The sequence below is a fragment of the Elgaria multicarinata genome, chromosome 2 (genome assembly GCF_023053635.1).
Source record: "Elgaria multicarinata webbii isolate HBS135686 ecotype San Diego chromosome 2, rElgMul1.1.pri, whole genome shotgun sequence".
Taxonomy (NCBI): Eukaryota; Metazoa; Chordata; class Lepidosauria; order Squamata; family Anguidae; genus Elgaria; species Elgaria multicarinata.
Window position 1 is genome coordinate 38801880 of NC_086172.1, and position 19919 is coordinate 38821798.

Here is a 19919-nt window from a genome sequence, read left to right on the forward strand (position 1 = left end):
TGATCTGTTTCTATGGCGCCCTCCCATTTCATGAACATGAGATTAATTCTCCATGATAAATTTCTTACACTGGCTTGCAGATAGCATAGATGGTCCATGTTGCTTGCTTTCTTTTTCTTTCTTTTTTTCATTTTCATTTTCTTTTCTTTTTCTTTTTCTTTTTTTGCATAACACTCTGAAGTTAGCAGCTGTATTAGTTCGAATAAACGCCTTCTCATTTCATTTTAGCAAATTACTTACATTTTTTTTTCATATCTTTGGAAAGCATCTTTTCAATTGTTTGACCATTTTAACCCACAATAAAAGGGATTAGAAAGGGCGTTTATTCTACTGTCTGCAAGTCAGGTAAGATTCCCCCCACCCCACCCTAGCTCTTTGCAAACAAAAGATACAAAAAAAAATAATAATAAAAAAAAGCTTTTCGGGCAGTAAAACATGCACTCACAAGAACATGTCATTTTGAGATTCATTTTTGCTTGTTGATGAAGAAATTTCCACAGTTGGAAGAAAGAACCGACAACGAACGATTTTCGTGTCAGAATCTTTAAAACAGAGCAAGGCGTTGCGTTTATTCGAACAAATATGGTGAGTGAATTTTTTTTTATGGATTTGTGATGAATCTGTTGCATGCCCATTATTTAATTTCATTTATAGCTATATCATTTCTTTTCATTTTTTCTCAAAACGTAAAGAGCAGAGTACGCTGTAATATAATGGTATTCTCTTGCAGAACTATTCTTCGGCGAAGAGCCAGTATATTCAGAAAACCCATCAAGCAAACAAGATGCTGTTGCTGATTCTGAAGATCGCCTGGACCAAGGAACCCTGTCCGCTCAGCGGTCTTCAAGTGCAATCTCAGCTATGCATTCCTGGTCTGAGAAACTGAAACCTTCTTTCACACAAAAGTTGAAGTATAAGTCTGTCCTGGTGGGAGAGCCAGCCATTTTCCAGTGCAAATTAAGTGCCTACCCTGTCCCCCAAATAATGTGGTTTCATAACAACAGGCAAATCCCCCAAAGTCTCCGACGAATAATAAAAACTGAGAGCTGCACAGATATGCACGGCTCCAGTTTAGAGGTGAAAGAAGTTCAAGAAAGGGACTCTGGGAGCTATAAGATTTTTGCTATTAACAGTGAGGGTTCTGCTGAGTCCACAGCATCATTATTGGTAGCACGTGGTGAGGAACAAAATGCCAAATACCTAGAATTTCTGAGAAAGTCAGAGCGTACCCGTGAACATATAGAACGTCTGGTGCAGGAAAGGAGAGATGGTAGGCTTAAGGTTGACCTAAGATGTATTGGTTCTCCATTTGATAAGAGACAGGAGACTGAAAAAGCATTGACAGCTTTGTCCCCCACCAAGGGGATGGTAAGGACCATAAGCTTTGAAAATATCCCCTCCTTGAGAAGGGAATTTGTGTATGATAAGGATTGGGTAAGGGACAAGCATTCAGTTAGAGGAGAAAGTGATACAGATGCTTTACTTGATGAGGAAGTAAAACTAAAGTTGCAACGTCTTCGTGAGGCGAGAAAAGCGGTGCTAGAAAAGAGGAAAGCGCGCCTAGCCCAGGGATCAGCTGAGGTACAGCTTGCGTCTGTACGACCTGTAAGATTTAAGGATAACAGAGGCTTGTCAGTTCATCCAGTCTCATCCAGGGCAGAGACAAAGGGGCCTGTTTTCCAAACAATAGAGCAAATTAATGACAAGGCCATATTATCAACAATGTCAGACACTGAAGAAATGAGCATAGGACGTTTGAACAGAGAGTCTGAGACGTCGGAAGAATTTCAGGTTAGAATGGAACGAATTGTGGGCCTTTCTGAGCCTTCCCAGATTCCCCAGGAGTTGGCTGATAGAAGTAATAGGGAAGAAATGTTCCAAAAACAAAAAGTAGTCGCTTTTAAAGGGCCGCACGAGCAGCAAGTTCCACGACAAGTTCCAGGGACAATCTGGAATCCAATACAGGTAGACTTTACTTATGGTCAAGGAAAATCAGTCGAAACAACCGTGGATACCAAACTACAGATACACGCTGAAGCTGTCAATACAACAAAAGCCATTAAGAAAAAACCCTCTCCTCTAGTCTATGTACTTTTTAAGGATGATGTCAATGAGACCAGAAAACCTGAAACAATGATATCCGATACAATCACATTTAATGTTAATGAACCTACAGCTGTTTCTGAGAACAGGGAAGTGAGCAAAAGTGCAGAAGTTGCAACATCAGTAAATAAATACTCTCTTGAAATGAAAGAGGATGTATTGGCTGAGGTCACTGAAATCAAAACTGAGATCATAGAACCACCTGTGACACTGGAGAGTCCTCTTCCAAAATATCTGCAGCCATGTCCCCCTTTCTTTCTTGATGAAATCGAATCTCAAGAAGTAAGTGAAGGGGAGAGCTGTATTTTTAGTTGTGTTTTCCAAGGCTACCCATATGTCACAGTGACTTGGTATAACAATGACAAACCATTACCACGTAGCCAAGAATGTACCATCAACACAGCAGAAGATCATTCTATGCTGACATTCCCCAACATTGTCCGTGATCAGGAAGGGCCTATTACTTGTGTGATATTTAATCAATATGGAACTGCTACAACTTCAGGCATGCTAAAAGTGAAAGTAAAAGAGAAGACTGAACCTGAACCACTCAGTATATGTAAAGTTGAGTTATTCCAAGACTATACCGAAGAGGAAGAAGAACTCAGTTTGGCATTTAACAATGCAAAAAAAGATGGCACAGTTTTAAGCACTCATGGTAGAGCCACCCTCCTGCTTCCACAAATTAACCTCCCTAGACCTTGCATGTCAGATCCAGATGTGCTTTCTCTTCCTGTGGAAATCAAAATAACTGCTCCAACCCCAACTCCAGAACAGGATGAAGAACATAAAGAAGTAATTCAACCTGTTGAGTTTGTACCTGAAGAACCCCCTGAAGAACCAACGTCTGCAGGAGTAAAACATAAATTTAAATTTTCATTTGATGTGGTCCATGAACCCCCCAAAATCATAAAAGAACTTCAGCAACATATTAGATGTAGAGAAGGAGATACAGTTGTACTTGAATGCTTATTATCTGCAGAACCTCTGGCAACTGTAACATGGATTCTAAATGAAGGGGCTTTGATTCCTACCGAACATTTTTGCATTGAAGAGGGAGATGGTATGCATAGATTGCGTATCTTCAAGGTTTCCAGATCTGATGCTGGCACATACAAATGTGTTGCCGAAAACAAAGCTGGAGTAGTAGAAATGGCTTGTGATGTCTCAATAGATCCCACCATGGGGGTCCAGGAACATATTTCAAAAGAAAATGTGGATAATTATTTTGAATCCTCAGTAGGACTAGTGGAAAGCAGTTTTAGTGATAAGGCGTATTCTGTAAGCCAGGAGTTCCATGGTGTTAGTACACTTGACTTCACAGGGAAAGAAACATGTATACCGTCCAAAGAAATGGAATCCCAATTGCCTAGTTATCTAAAAGATGTAATGAAGTCCCTACTTGCTGATGAAACTGAAAGCCCAGCTTTCCAGATCCAGGATAAAAGAGAAATTAGTAAAAGAATGGAGTCAAAGGTAGAAAAAGAACAAAAAGTAGTCATTATTTCAGGACCAGACTCTCCTCTTATTAGTGAGTTAAGAGATAAAGCTGTTGAACAAGGAAAAGTTAAAGTGGAAGGCACATATAAATATACAGCTGCAGAAATATCATCAGGCAGCCAACCTGAAATGGTTGAAGAGAGTCTTAAAGAGAGAGATAAATCTGTGACTGTAGAAGACATCTCTGTAAGTGATGAGCTAGAATATGAACTAAAGAGTGTAAAAGATAAAGTTACTTTATTTGAGGAGATGCAAAAGAGTTCTGAAGATCATTGTTTTACTGCATTTAATTCTGTAATCAGCCAAAGTGAATCAAGCATACCTTCTAGTAACGAAATTTCTGTGCACGGTAAAGCTCAAGAATTCACACTAGAACATCTGGAACCAGACATGGAGAGTAGTCAATATGTCCCAACTCAAGGTAGATCATATGTGGAAATAACTTCAAGTAATACCATAGAGACACCCTTTCAGGAAGTAAAAGAGCACATTTACATTTTTGATGAGGATCTAAGTACAAAGGAATCTGTTGATCCCACTTATTTTAATCCTATATTTAAAGCAATGCAAGAAGATAGTGATATCCATGAGAAGGATAATAGTTTTACTGGTGTGTTAAGCAAGAATTCTCAAGATTTAACAACCAATGAAGAGACAAGTATGTCATATCTGCGAAGTATACATGATGAGCAGCAGGAGGAAATTGTTGTCAAAGATCTTTCAGATTTTGAAGGAAGAGACACCAACACAGACAAAACAATAGAAAATGCTGAGACTGACACATCAGAGGTGTGTTACAGTCAGAACATCTGCAAAGGCAGAGAACCAATAGGGGAAATTATATTTGACTTAAAACAACTTTCTCCACCTGTGGAAGATGTTAATCAAAACCAAGAAGATGTAATTGCTAACACGCTGTATTCTGGTTCTGAAGGAAAGGAACTAAGTGCAGACAAAAACCTGGAAATCGTAAACAAAACCATTTCATTGCTAGAGCAAGTAAGAGTTTCCAGACAAGAGTTTTCCCAGGGCAGTGAACCAGTGAAGATGGAATATAATATTGAGCAAGATATTGTATCCCTTAAGAATAATGCTAATATAGAAAGTGTTATCCAAGAGCAAGTCACTCTTCAGCAAGAGCAAACACATGCAAAAGATGGACATTCTGTTTCTGCTTACTCAGACATAGAACATATTGATGAAAAACATGTTAAAAGTGAATATTCAATTGTTGAAAGCATGGCAGCTGAAATCATGGAAAACATACAAAAAAGCATGTTAGTTTTAGAAGAAATTGTACATTCTGATAGAGAATTTACCAAAGTAAATGAACCTAAAATGGAAGAAAGTAATGCACAGCATATGTTTGATTTAAAGCAAGCTTACTCAGATGAAGGAAATAATAGTCAACTACAGGAGACAAATGAAATGCATTTCAAAAAACTCTCTTCTGCTTCTGAAGGAATGCAAGTCAATTCACAGACTATCAGAGATAATGCACATCAGATACTGCATTGCAGTCAAGAAGATTCACAACCTGTGGTAACTAAAATGGAAAAAGAAAATGTTCAGGAATGTGCACCCTCTGGAAATTCAGACATTCATTTCAAATTGGCTTTTCTGAATATAGAAAATGTTGATCAACAACAAGAAGAGAAGTTGTCTCATGAGGAAATATCTCTCAAATTCCTGTATTCTGCTTTTGATGGAACAGAAGCCTTTCAAGGGCAGGAACTAATTTCCACTCAAGAGATTACAAACACCAACCAGGACCCAAATGAAAGCAGTGGCCACAAAGGAATCTCCTTGTCCCATGAAAAAGAACTACAAACACAAGAACCAGTGTTTGATCTAAAAGCACATGCTGCTTTATCACAAGAGTTTTTGCTGAAAGAGACTGAAACATTACAAAAGGAAGAAGTGTGTTCCTTTAATCTGAAGTCTGCTTTTGAGATGGTGGGTACAGAAACAGAGAGTTTCATAAAACAGCTGCAGAACACAAATATATCAGAAGAAGGAATTTCTTTAAGTGAAGAACTTCGTCAGAGTTATAAGATACAGGTGGAGGAAGAGAATTCCCCAGAACATAAAGTGCAAACCGAAGCAGAGATGTCAGTAACCCAGATACTGAAGAAGGCCCTAGAAAGTGGTTGCCTTTCTGTTGAACAAGAGCCTGTTGCAAAGAGGCATTGTGAACATGAGGAAAAGATTTCGGAGGACGAAGTACTTAGCATGCCAAATGAAGCCTTTATCTGGGGACAGTCAGAACCCACCCCTCTCAGTCAGTATTTTCAAAACATAGTGAAAGAAACTAATATCCCTGAACATATTAACACTCTAGGGAATATAGTTCCAGAAGGTAATAATTTCATATCTCATTTGAAAAAAGCTGCACATGAAGATATATCTCTAAGTGTTTCTAAGGCAAAGGAAGAAAAAGCACTCAGCAATGAACCCTTTGTTATCAATGAAGTGAGAAGGTCTTCATATGAGAAAAGTGATACTGAAAAACTTATTTATACCCAAATGATGCCTGAGGAACAACATCCAATTATTCAGGGGCCATCAGACACCTCAGCCAAGGAACCCTCATTTGCTCAATTCCTTCTTTCTTTAAAAAATGACCCACTTGTATTCCAAGAAGAAGAGACAGGAGGTGTAACTATCCTTAAAGAGCAAGAATCTAGTGCAAAATACCAACTTGAAAAACAACCTGAGACCACTGAATCTTTCAGTTTTTCTCTGCGAAACCTAAATGAAGAGTTTATTACAGATGCTACTCTTCAAACGCAAGAGATACATGTTCCGCTAAATGAAGGCTCAGATTTTTCTCTTACAAAGTATTTGCTTGCTGCTGGTGAACAGGAGACTCCAAACGTCAGAGAAAACACATCCAAGACTCTGACTCGAGAGGGGTCTATCACCTCTTTGGAGGTTGAGGATGTTACATTTAGTACTGTTTATGATTATTACAACCAACAGCAAGAACTGACCCGCCCTTTTTCTCCTGAGTCAGAAATGTCTATTGATATTGATAGCATGAACGGGGATGAAATGGCAGAGCCGGAGAGATTCTATACACCACCAGCATCAGTGGAGAATTTTGCTGCTTATCACACTCCAATTGGCAGCCCGGAACAGTATTCTACGCCTTCAGAAGAACGGTATTCTACACCTTCTGAAGAACGGTATTCTACGCCTTCTGAGGAACGTTATTCTACACCTTCTGAGGAACGATATTCTACACCTTCCGAGGAACGATATTCTACACCTTCAGGAGGACCAAATATAGATTCAAGGTTTTCTCCTGCAAATCTTATCAGGGGCACTACATCGCCAGAGTGCTATCAAACACCCACTGGGTCTTTTTTACAACAAAGAAGCTCTTCCCTTGATGAGCTGCGTGCTGAAATGTTTGGTACACCTTGTGAAGCATTGGAACCAAAGGAAAATGAGATGCCCCCTGCATTTATTAAACCATTGACTAAAAGAAAGATTTATGAGAATAGCACATTACGTTTTATTGCAGAAGTCATAGGCTCTCCCATGCCTGATGTGAAATGGTATAGAAATAAGTCATTGCTCGAACAAGATCAAAGAGTCAGTGTACAGAAAGAGGGTGATATATGTACCTTGGAAATCAGTAACATTCAAAAAACAGATGGAGGAGAATATATGTGCCATGCGATAAATATCATAGGGGAAGCCAAAAATATTGCACAATTAGAAGTGTTGCCCCATGATGGAAGAGCCTTAGCGCTTCCTCCTCCAGTAACTCATCAACATGTTATAGAGTTTGATATAGAACCAGGCTCTGCATCACGAACACCTTCTCCTCAGGAAATACTCCTGGAGGTAGAGCTGGATGAAGCTGATATTAAGGAATGCGAGAAGCAAGTAAAAATAGCCACTGTTCCTGAACTCACTTCTGATAATCAGAGTATGATTGTATCTCTTGATGTTCTCCCCTTATCTCTGGTAGAACGCACAATGGCTTTACCTGGAAGAGAAAACAAAGATGTTAAAATTGACTTTGAAGTCACTGAGATGCCTCCACGCTTCACCACTCCTGTTTTTGACACAGAAGTTCCAGAAAAATCTGAGGCATTGTTTCATTGTAAAGTCTCAGGCTCCCCTGCTCCAATGGTGCAGTGGTTTAAGGAGAGCAAGTGCATTGCTCCAGATGTTTGGAAGTATGCTATTACTAGTGAGAAAGGAAGTCATAGTCTTAAAATTAAGAATGTAGGCCATTCTGACAGTGGCATGTATTTGTGTAAAGCCGTTAACACTGTTGGAGAAGCAATATGCAGATGCTTCTTAGTTGTAACCAAGTGCCAGAAGTCTATTACAATGGCGGGTGATGGAGGCGAGACAGATGTAGGTTTGGACAGCACCAGTGATAAGCCTCAAAAGATTGATTTGCTTGTGGATAATACAATCCGAAATGGCAGCCAGACAGAAATAGAACTGGAGTTTGAGTTTGAACGAGACAGTGATGATTCTCAAAAGGCAGTTCGGCTGGTAGCTGTTACAGAACAGGAGCAGGAAGAGGAAGGAGAGTCATGCGTAAACATTAATTTTGATGTATTTGCTGAGCCATCCAAAGAAGAGCAGATAGAATTTAAAGCAGAGAGTACGGACAGCTGCAGCTTTGAATTTCAAGTCACAGAAGCACCACCAAAGTTTATGAAAAATATTACTGATTGTGCTTCTTTCAAAGGTACCTCTGCATATTTCCAATGCCTAGTAGTTGGTTCTCCAAAACCAGCTATCAGTTGGTTTAAAAATGGGTCATTGCTTCATGAAGGGAGATGCTGTATGGAGGAAAGTCACGAAGGCTATCACAGCCTGACTATAAGAAATTTAGTCCAAAGTGATGAAGGAGAATACAAATGTGTAGCAACAAACAAAGCAGGGACCGCCCATAGTTCTGCTTCATTAACCATCTGCTAAATACTCGGATTTCAAAATGTATTTGATCTTAAAGAGATGACATTTGCACTGTGTTCAGAGATCTGTGCAAATATACTATATGTAGCAGTAATTTCAGATGTTCCTATGATTCAAAGCATCCTTCTGAATGGGACCTACTTGTCCCACCTCATTTATTCTCACTCTTGTAAGCTATTGTGGAGGTTAATTGATACTTAGACCTTATTCAGCGCTACAGCACAGGCTACATTTATTTCAATGAGTTCCATTGACCTTGACCCCCTTATGCATCCTTGTAATGATATTATTGTAATTGTCACCCACATGTGTACACCATCTTTGTCTGAAACATGTAAATATTATTGTGTTATTTAAAGGTGCATTTGCATTTTTGTTAAGAGGGTCTTGAAATATTTGATATCCCTTTTTTCTTGTAACTGACTTGTTTGGAATTGTACTTTGTAACGCACACCGTATTTTCAATACAGTTTCAGAAAAGAGCACAAATATGAATTTCTCCCTCTCAATGTTGTATCAGAACGGCACATACTCTCTTGAACAGATCCTGAATCTTTCTGCCATTTCTCATCTTCTAACAAAATGGCCACTGAGGTAACTGAGACTTACATCAATCTCATTCCATATACATCAAGAGTAACATGATGCCAGTCAAAATAGTCTGATGCAAAGAGAATCAGAGACCAAATTGGCCATGTGAGAGTTTTGTCACACTAGGGGATGAGGCAAAAGCTTCAGGATTTATTTCTCTTTACCAGTTTAGAAGCACCTGAAAGCTAGGAGAAAACAGTGATCCAAAATATACTAGAGATGCTTAAACCTAAATAGGAACAATTATCTTTAGTCCATACATGGGCAAAATGAGACAAAACCCCAAGGCCTGATATCCAGCAATTATTTTAATACTTATAACATTACATGTTGTTAAACCTAGATTAGAGCAGAAGGAGGAATTGAGAACTATGCATGTAGTTTTCAATATACGAACACATGTTGTACTTTCCACTGTACAGTGGTGATTCAGTAAAATAATCTAGGCTTCAAATCCTGGGATCAAGTCCCAAGTGAATTTTACTCTCAAGTGGACATGCCTAAAATTGGGTTTACAGTGCAACCCTACGCATGTGTACTCACTCAGCCCTATTGAGTATACATAAGGATACTTATTCCCAGGTAAATATGTGTTGGATGGCAGCTTTAAGGTGCAATCCTACACATGCTTAGAGAGAGAGAAAAGTCCTACAACTCCTACCATTCCCCAGCTAGCAAAGCTGTCTAGAGAATGCTGGGAGTGATAAGACTTTTTTCTGTCTAAGCATGCAGAGGAATGTACCCTTAGTGTATTAAAAACAACTACAAAGATAGGGTACTAAATACATTGACCACCATAGAAAGCATATTATGTAACTAAAACGTAAGTAAAAGAAATGATGAACAAAAATAACTTTTTGAATTGAAAAGAAAGTAATCCACAAGTGGAAAAGAATATGACTATTATTAAATTCTATATATTTAGCCCAAGATAGCTACTTTAAAAATGAAAGTAATTATACTCCTGAAAGTTAAGGCTGCTTGTTATTATTTTCAACAATGATATTTAAAAGAAGCATGATCATTTATACTTAAATTAGTGCATTTATATACTCAGTTATGTATATGTATGTTCTATATTTCTATATTTTTGTGCTCAGTCTATCTAATACCTGTGGTTTTAGGCTCCACATAATCTCAAAGCTGACTAAATTAATAGGAATCTGTGACATACCCCAAAATATTGAAACTACTCTTCAAACTATAGACCCTGTTTGGAAGTAACAGTGATGTTTGGCAGCAATTTGTGGCTTAATTAACCCATATTGGTAGGTTGTTTCTATGACATCCAAACCGAGGCACTTAAGGTTGCTCGTGGGTTAAACAACCCCATTAACCCAAGAACAAACCATAGGTTAATTTGGGATTATTTAACTCACAAACAACCCCAAGTGCCTGTATTCGGCCATCACGGAACCAACCTACAAATGCTGCATTCATAGGTTGTTGCTGGAAATCAGAAGTGGCTCCTGCAATTTGTGGATTAATAAACCCACAAATTAATTCATTAATCTATGAATTGCTGCTGAATGCCACCGTTTCATTCAAACAGGGCCACAGAGAAGTTCTTTTTAATGTTTACTATTTTTAATTGTTGTAAACCGCCCAGAGAGCTTCGGCTGTGGGGCGGTATATAAATGTAATAAAATAAATAAATAAAAACCTTGTAAGCATAGTTTAATACCATCAAAATTGTCTTTAATTATATCACAGAATATGATTTAGAGCAATGGCAGATGCTTTGGGGTTTGAAACAAAAATAGAGACAACAACCCAAAGAGTTCATTGCCTGAGATGTGCATAACGTGTTTTGTCAGATATCAGCTTGGCTATGTGTAGGAGCAAGCCTTTATATCTCTCCTCTCACAGCATCATGAGAAACCCAAATCTCACCACTGGCTTCAGATAGGGTAGCTCAGATGGACAAGTAATTCAAGTGGTCCAGCTTGTCCGAGTTGGAAAAAGTAAATATTAAATCATTGTTGTAGATTTGGAAGGGAGGAAGATAGGCTGTTATTATTTTCCCTTGCTATTTCTTCATTTCATGAACCTGCTACTCCCTTGATGTCTTCAGATTAGATGATAGAACAAGAGAGAAAAGGAGAGAAAAAGAGAAAAAGAAGGAGGGGGCAGATGGTAAAAATCTTACAAGAAGATTAATTATTTTTCCAACCCAACATTTTAGTCTCATTTGACTGTAAATTAAAAGCAATTTTTCAAATGTTCTAGATATACATGATAAACTATCAGGCATCTATATGCAAAATCTAAGATGAGAGGAAAACGGAGTGTTTTTGTTTTTTAGCCGCATTGTACTAATGCATTATACAGGGTATTTCAGCATGCTTAAAGATCAGTACATAGATAATTTTATATCCTGAAATAATTCAAAAGCATTCAAATATTTTGCATAGAAGCTGAAATTATTAAATATTTAGCAAAACAACGTATCATAGAAGTTATGTGCTGAGGTATAAGAGAAATGAGAGTGTCTGATCCAACACTGAGCTGGGTAGAAATTGCACATAATGTTGTATCCATTGTCATTCCCTATACAGTTGACTAGCAATTCTGGACTTAGTAAAGTGCCGGTATCCCTGCACATTAGAGAATATGCATTGAATGTATTGTACTGTCTGATATTACAAACCCCGAACAGGTCCGCTTTGGGGGAGTTCAGCTCCACATCTGATCTTTCACACTCCCTTTCAGTTTGCGGTATCTCTGCTTATGCAGATGTGGGCGGATCCTGCAAAAAATAAGTGTACAAAGCTACAGATCTGCTCTGTTTCTAGAACAGCAAGCTACTTAATAGATAAAACAACCCTTTACAGTGTCCTTGGGACCTCTCCTCACCCCACCACTCTGACTCCAGCCTGATCAGCACTGTGAAAATCTTCACTTTGAGGTCTCTCTTAAGACGAGAGGGCTAAATCCTCACACACACACACACACACACACATCCGCTCACACCCCCTTCTACCCAGAGCTGTTCATAACTGAGAATAGCTTCTCCTCTCCATTCCCAGTTGTCCTTTGAAACCACAAATGGAGCAGCAGGCATGCAGCTTTCTGCAATGCACCCATTTCTCTGGATCAGGGCCACAGATGTTGCAATTTTAAATTAAAGTTTATTGACCAGGAAAATCCGAGCTCAGTGATGGAACCACCAGGGACTGATTGCAATCAACTGCTATAAATCCAAAATAGCTGCTTGTTTCAGTAAAACCATTGCCAAATATCCCTGGTGAAAGCAGAGATTGGCAGCTGGACCTATATCTTCCAAAGCTAGCGCAATATCTTATTTGGCACTAGCATTAACGTAAAATATGTTCTGCTAGTCCTCGCTACCTCTAGGGGGATGCCAGTGGTGTTGCTGGCGAAATGGGTTTCCCTGGAAACCTTTTGTGCCTGCAAACAGAGGTAGCTTACCCTAGTGCAATGTAATTTATGTCAACACTAGTGCTGAATAGAATAGTGCACAAATCATTTAAGCTGTACACTTTTTCAGTGTCTACTCAAATGTCTTTTTTCATAGTTACAGGGTACTTTAAAAAGAGTCTAAAGAGCTTTGTTTGTTCATATTCAATGTTATGTTTAAAATCTCAGTGTATATATTGTTTTAATAAAAGCATAAAATACAGTACTCTTCTTGTTTATTTTTCATTGAATGTATTTTGGTTAATTAATTCTTGGCCTTTCAACAATGTTTCTAATACATGGAGGTATGTATGAGAATGCCGCTACCTTTATGCCCACCCCTTTCAAAAGTTTAAAAATAAACACTTGCTTAAGGAGAGTGAAACTAGAAACAATTCATTTTTTCCAAAGTAGAACAAAGGGCAGTAAGTTGGAAAAATTCTCTTTGCAACTGTAAAGAGACTATATAATATTTCTTTATGTATATCAAATGCACCTGACAATTCAAAGTGACTTCAAGATACTTAGCTAATCATTACTAGGCAACCTAGGATCTTGACATAACAGTGTACTTTAGTTTGCTAAATATATATAGTTGGAGTGTAACCGTAGTTGCCTGCAGTCAAAGTGTAGTGGGCTTCCCAGAACCCTGAAGGTGCACATCACTCTCACTGGTCACAATGAGAGAGAGACCAAGGGAATAATGTGGCATCCGAAATCCTGCTTTTTGGAGAGCTATGAATAACCTATGCATCTACAGTGGGCACAATCCCAGTCCTCCAGTGCATGTATTCACTATACAGGAATAACATCTGTACAGTCCTCATATTATATTTTCCTACATGGATCTGAATTGCCATTTAGGAAAAGGGAGGAATTTGCAATGTATGACGAGTGTTTCCCCTCATGAATTAGGAAGCCAATAACTACCTACTTCATGGAACCATGGAAAAAAGAATGTACAGCAACTCATACACAAAAGATGTAACATGTGAAATGCCAAAGTGTGAGACAGCTATTATAAGGAAGGAAAGTTGGTAGACAATTGGTAGAGAAGATCAAGTTGTTACTTGATTATTATTATTATTGTTATTATTGTTGTTATTATTATTTATATTGATGGTGCTATATAAATAATAATAATAATAATAATAATAATAATAATAATAATAATAATAATACTCATCTGCCCTACGCAGGGCATGAGATCCACATGTGGACCATAGAATGATCTTAGTTCTTCTGATGAAGAGTTCAGGGAGATTCCTGGCTGCTGAATATTATGTAGGTGATCCATTCCTCTTTTCCTTAAGTGGATTCCTGAGCATGGGGTGGGGGAGCTTTCTGCCACTCAGGGGATCTCTGGATCCAAACTTTTTTTTTCTTTTTAAGAGAGTACTTAAATCATAAAACAATTATAGTAGATTGTTCTTTTATACTGTGTGCTTTTATCAGTACGCTGCCCTGAGAGCCTAATGATATAGTGTGGGATACAAATTTTAAATAAATAAATAATACCTACATCTCGTATATCTAAGAGGAACACATGCAGTCCTTGGGTTTGAACACAAGTAGATCTCTTCACTAAGGCTCCGACTCTAGCTTTTCTTGATTAAGCAAAAATTCACATTTATGTAATGGTTTCTGTTATTTTTCTCTTTTGAATTCCATTGAAAATTGAAAATGTGGTTCTATGCATGCATAATAATCATGAACATTTATTTTTTAAAAGCCTGCCTGGATAAAGGCTGAAAAGTATCAGGCCTTCAGTTTATATGCAGCTCTTCCTTACTATTCATGCAGTGATTTTAAAAGAAAATTCTCATTATAAAAGAGTTTGCAAGATATCCTCCCCCACCTCCCGCATTTGAAGCAAAGGTTTATTCTGAAAAAAATAAATGTTTTGATTGCATTGCAGCATTGCCACTATGTCACATATTATGAAGTGTTGCCCTAACATGTTCATGTATATGATAATTACCTGATACAACTTTTCAAGATTCATATTATAATAAATAAAATATTAGGGCAATATCTTTATTAGAGCAACCCAAAGGACACAAAACAAGTGCAAGCTTCTGAATTCTCCAAAACTCTTCATCAGACTAGATGAAAGCAAAGGGAGAAGTGAGGGTAAACTGGCTGATGTTGAAGCTATGGAGTCTACTAGGTGCTCTGATTGTTTCTGGTTGCACTTGCACAGTCTACAAATGATCAGAACACCTAAGAAATCTTAATTTGAATGTCTGCAACCTGTTCCTACATTCCATCTTAAGACTGACTAAATGCAGTCTTTGAGCTTTTCTATATGAGACATTTATTGTGCAATCATCATTTCTTACTCATGGTTGTTTATGGGTTTTTTAGATTATGTTATAAACCTCCACTTTCGTTTCTCCCCCCCCCTTTTTTTTAGAGCACTTTCCAAGAACTTTTTAGGTGGGGGGGGAACGGAGTCTTATTTCTGAAAGCAAAAGAAAGATATTCTTCTACTGGTGTAATTACATTATTCCACTATAGCACAGTGCCACCTAAAGGTTGTGTAACAGAAAAGAAAGCTTTTCATGTAGAGCTTTGATCTCAATTCTGCGACAAAATCAAAAATAGATACAGCAAATTAGCAGCCTTGTGTAGAACAGCTCTTCATGGCTTCAGCTTTCTCCAGCTCCCCCTTGCTTGCTTGTTGAAGAATTCTTGAGAACTGAAAAGGCTACGCACTCTTTTGTGACTTTTGCCTTAATATGGATTTTGGGATTTTTCTCATGGCTAAAACAGCCATCTTTGCTTTTGTATGTGTAATTTTTAAAAAAACATTTCAGTAAAATGTACATAATTTTTTCCCCATACAGAGATTTCTAGCTCTATTATTGTGTCTGCTGAGGAAGAAAGGACCGAAAGTTACAGCAGCGGCCTACAGTTATCTGATAGAGATAAAACACTTGAACTCATGCCTGAAAAGTCAGTTTATTCCAGCAGTTTCGAGATAAAAAAGGAGAAGAGTAACGTTCCAACCTTCCTCAAGCATGTGTCAAATGTTGAAATAGGTTTGGGAGATATAGCTAGACTCTCTGTTACAGTTACTGGAAATCCAAAGCCTCAGATACAATGGTTTTTCAATAGTGTTAAACTGACTTCATCTACAAACTATAAGTTTGTATTTGATGAGGAAAATTATAGCCTTATTATTCTTTCCACGAAATTTGATCATGAGGGAGAATATACATGTATTGCTAGTAATATCCACGGAGAGACTGCATGTAGTGCTTATCTGAAAGTAAATCCTAAAGGAGATAACAGGGAACTGGAGCCAGAATTAGCAACTCAGATTCCCACAGAAAAGCCAGAAAGTCCCCAACCTCCACATTTTGTTAAGAGACTCAGTCCTGTTCAGTGTGTACAAGGGGCTTCTGCTTTGTTTGAGTACCAAGTCACTGGAGAGCCTTCTCCTGAGATTCAATGGTTTCGGGGAAATGCCCAGATTTTCTCCAGTATGCATTACACCATCGTTCATAATGTTGATGGTTCTGGGTCACTAACAGTGAATAACTGTCAGAGAGATGACAGTGGTTCATACTTCTGTAAAGGAATAAATCTCTTAGGTGAAGCCACTAGTAGTGCAGAACTTCTTATTCTCTTAGACATCTCTGGTGAGTTTCCATATAAGGAGCAGAAAGCTGTGCAGAAAAAACGCACCAAGTCCTATAAAGAAACTGTAACTGAACAGGCCACTGAGTCACGATTATATGCAGTTAAACTGCCTGGTGATGATAAGCATGATGGGCAGCAAGTGATGTATACAATTGGAATAGAGGACAGGCATTCACTACTGAGTGAAGAGGTAGATGCTTTGCATATGGCTTCTTACTCAACAGCTACCGTACAGCAGGAAGCCCTTCTTACTCAACAATCTGCCTTGCTTGAGTCTCATAAAGTTGAAGAAATTGCAGATGCCTCTTCACAGGCCAGGAAAAAAGTGGCGCCTACAGCTTTTACTGCAAGTGAGGTGAAGGAACACCCTGGTTTCCTAGAGCATCACTCTGAGCCCCTTCAAAGCCCGCCAATAGCAGAGTTGCCTGGTTCCCAGCTCCACCAAGTTTCTGAAATCTGTTTACCTGTTGTGGAGGAAGTAAACCAAGTAGACAAAGAAAAGGGGCTGCAAATCGAGCCACCCGAAATGAGCACACCAAAGTCTGCTACAGAAGAAAAATCTCAATTTGCCTCTGTTATTGCTGAGGAGAAATTTATAGTAAGCTCAGGTGAATCTGTTGCGTTCGCCATTCCAGGTGCTGGGGAAGTTACTTCAACAAGTGAGCCCAAACAAGCAGTGTTTATTCCTAAGGTTGAGGGCATCCAAGAATTGTCCAAGGAAAGTTCTTTGGCAGTTGAAGCACACAAGTGGGAGAAGGGCAAACTAGTGCAGGAAGAAGGCAGGTTTTTTCAATCTGTTGTAGCAGCAGAGCAGCGAAAAATAAGTGAAGCTCATGCCAGTACAATTGATTATGTTTATTCACCAGAAGAAGTTAGCCCAACCCAAGAAACGCTCAATGTACTACATGTGCCGATGATTGCCTCCGAACAAACCTACCCTAAAGAGTCCATCTTTGATGCAACCATTGCAGAGCAGCAAAAGGGCTCAATGAGAAAGGACACCCTTGTCAAAACAGCCCTGATTGCACAAGAAAAACAGCAGCTCTGTAACGAATACACAGAGGATATCCCCATATTAGACAGCATGGTAAGAGCAGAAATCCAAAGAGAAGGTGAAAAGCTGCTGTGTTTGCCCATTGTACATGGACAAGCCACCCTTCCTAGAGAAGAGTGTTTTAGTTCTGAGGTGCCACCAGAAGATGAAGCTCTGTCTAGGAAAAGCCCATGTTTGCTCCACTGCTCCATAACAGAAGAACAAGTTTCCACCTCTTGTGAAGGTGCTAAGCTGTTTCCTCCTCTGATGGAGGAAGTTAGCATTCAGTCCAGCAAAGAGCCCCTTTCCGTCTTGCATCTCCAGATGAGCCAAACTGAGCAAGTGTTGCCAAAGGAGGGCATCTTGGCTTTGCAAAAACCTGAATGCCAAGTTGCTTTGCAGAAACCTGAGATCATGTTTAAACGTGCTATGACTTTTGAGGAAAAGAGCCAGATAGCTGCAGAAGCATTGGAGACCTTTCAGAGGAGCGTTGCAGGAGAAACACCCTTGACTATAGTTGAGCCCCAGCCCCGAACATGTCTGACCACTGTGTCTGAGGAAATGCTGCTGCCTAAAGAACAAGTCCTCCCTGAAGCAGGCAAAGAGCAGAAAGCAACCTTGAGAAAGGAGGATTTTCAAACGGCTATGCAGGTGTCGACTGTGACTGAAGAGAGGGCCTTGGATGTAGGACACGTTGAGCCATTTAACGATATTCAGGCTATAAGCTGTGACGTGACGTCTGAGTCCAGATTGCCTTCAGAATCCATCTGCATTGAGGAACAAGGTGTCTCTATAGAGAGTGCAGAGCTCTTAGAAGCCACTGAGCAAGATTTCGCAGCACGAATCCAAGAAGGACAGTCAGTCAGGCTTCCATTAATATTGGAAGAAAAACAGCCATTTGAGGAAGAACACCTAGATGAACTCACAAGGCCAGAAGCTGAAAATGTAAAGGCCCAGAAACAATCAGGGGCAATTCTGGATGTGCCTGAAATACAGGCAAACAAATCCTTTGATAAGGAAACCCAGCTTGTAGCTGAAGCCCCAGTATGTTGTAGTGTAGATACGAGGGCACAGATAAGAAGTGCCCTGAAAGTAGCTCTGACAACAGAACAACACTTGTTTTCTTCTGATACACTAGATGATCTAGAAAGTTTTCAATTAAGAACTGTAAAGGTGATCAGAGAACCTAAACATACAACATGCACCTGCCTTATTACCACAGGAAGCTCCAATACCGCAGAAATAACTCTCTCCCTCGAAGGAGTCTATTCTCATACAGGGGACTTAAAAAATGAGTTGCAAGCTACATTTTGTTCTGTTATTTATGAAGAAAAACACATCCTGATAGCAGAGGAACCCAGCACTATCTCAGAACCTGAACACCAGAAGTTGCTTATTATTGGTTCACCTCTCAAAGAAATGTATTCAGTTACGGTAAATGATTCACCTGTTCAGCAGCAATCAGTAAGTGATATTATTGATTCACCTGAGCCACAACGTGCTGAATTGACTACTGAATCAAGACTACAACTGGAGCACCTTGTATCTGTTCAAGAAGTCAAAACTGCTACTTTAAAGGAGGAGATTAAAGATGTAGGTACAACCACACTCACCCTTGAAATTCCTTCAGCAGCTGTCCCAGCTGAAAAACCAATTGACGCTCTAAAAATGAGAGAGAGAAAAGAAGAACTTTTTGAGGAAAATGAAGAGGAGGCTCATGTAATTGAGACTAGGGAGCAAGAAGGCAGACTAGTGAGCAAGGATTGTCCCATCGTGCACCAAAGTGTTGTAGACACTGCTGTTGAGGAAGGTGACAGTGTTTGCCTTACTTCCATCATTTCAAATGTTAAAATGGTAAATTGGTATTTTGAAGGTAAACTGGTATCTTCAGGTAATGAGTTCAAGTGTTTGCAAGACCATGACACATACACACTACTAATCAACCAAGCATTCAAGGAAGTACATCAAGGAGAGTACACCTGTGAGGCTCTGAATGAAGTTGGAAAAACAGCAACCACAGCAAAACTCACAGTTGTAAAAAGAGGTTGGATTATGGGGATAATATATGGCTTTCTTACTTTCACTCATTTTCTAACTAAATAGAACACGTATACATATTTGTATCTCTATTATCATTTTAGATACAGATATAAGAAGTATATTGACTTCTGTTGTACGTCACCAAACTAATCACAAATTATATATTTCTCAAGCTACTCACTCACACGTTTTGAAATTATTTGCACTTTTCACTCTTCAGCCATGCCATGAAGTTCATTGTCATGATTCCTATCATGAATGATGGATGTTAAATCCCATTTGTAAAAAGAACGCATGTTTATCACATTCATCCCCATATCCACAGAGCAACTTAAGGGTTTCCCCCCCCCACGCTTTCCATTGTTATGATAAGAGTGCAATCCTAAAAACACTTACTAGAGAGTAAGCCCCATTGAACTCAATGGGATTTGCTTTCGAGTAAACCTGCACAGAGATTGCACTGCACATCCTGGAAATCATTGCACCATTTTAGCAGAATGTCACACATTTCATTTTGCCACTCTTTCAGTGCAACCTGGTATAAGTCTATATATCATGTTGTTCGCATGCCTGTAGTAGGAAGTAGCACATCAGAGTATCTTCGGAGTTCCACTGTGCACTGCAGTGTAGTATT

At 39.0% G+C, this 19919-nt stretch overlaps 1 protein-coding gene across 1 annotated transcript in view; it reads left to right on the forward strand.

The window, feature by feature from the left end:
• TTN (titin) overlaps nucleotides 1-19919 on the forward strand; it is a 304366-nt gene that overhangs the window by 69610 nt on the left and 214837 nt on the right. The gene's annotated exons all lie outside the window — the stretch shown is intronic.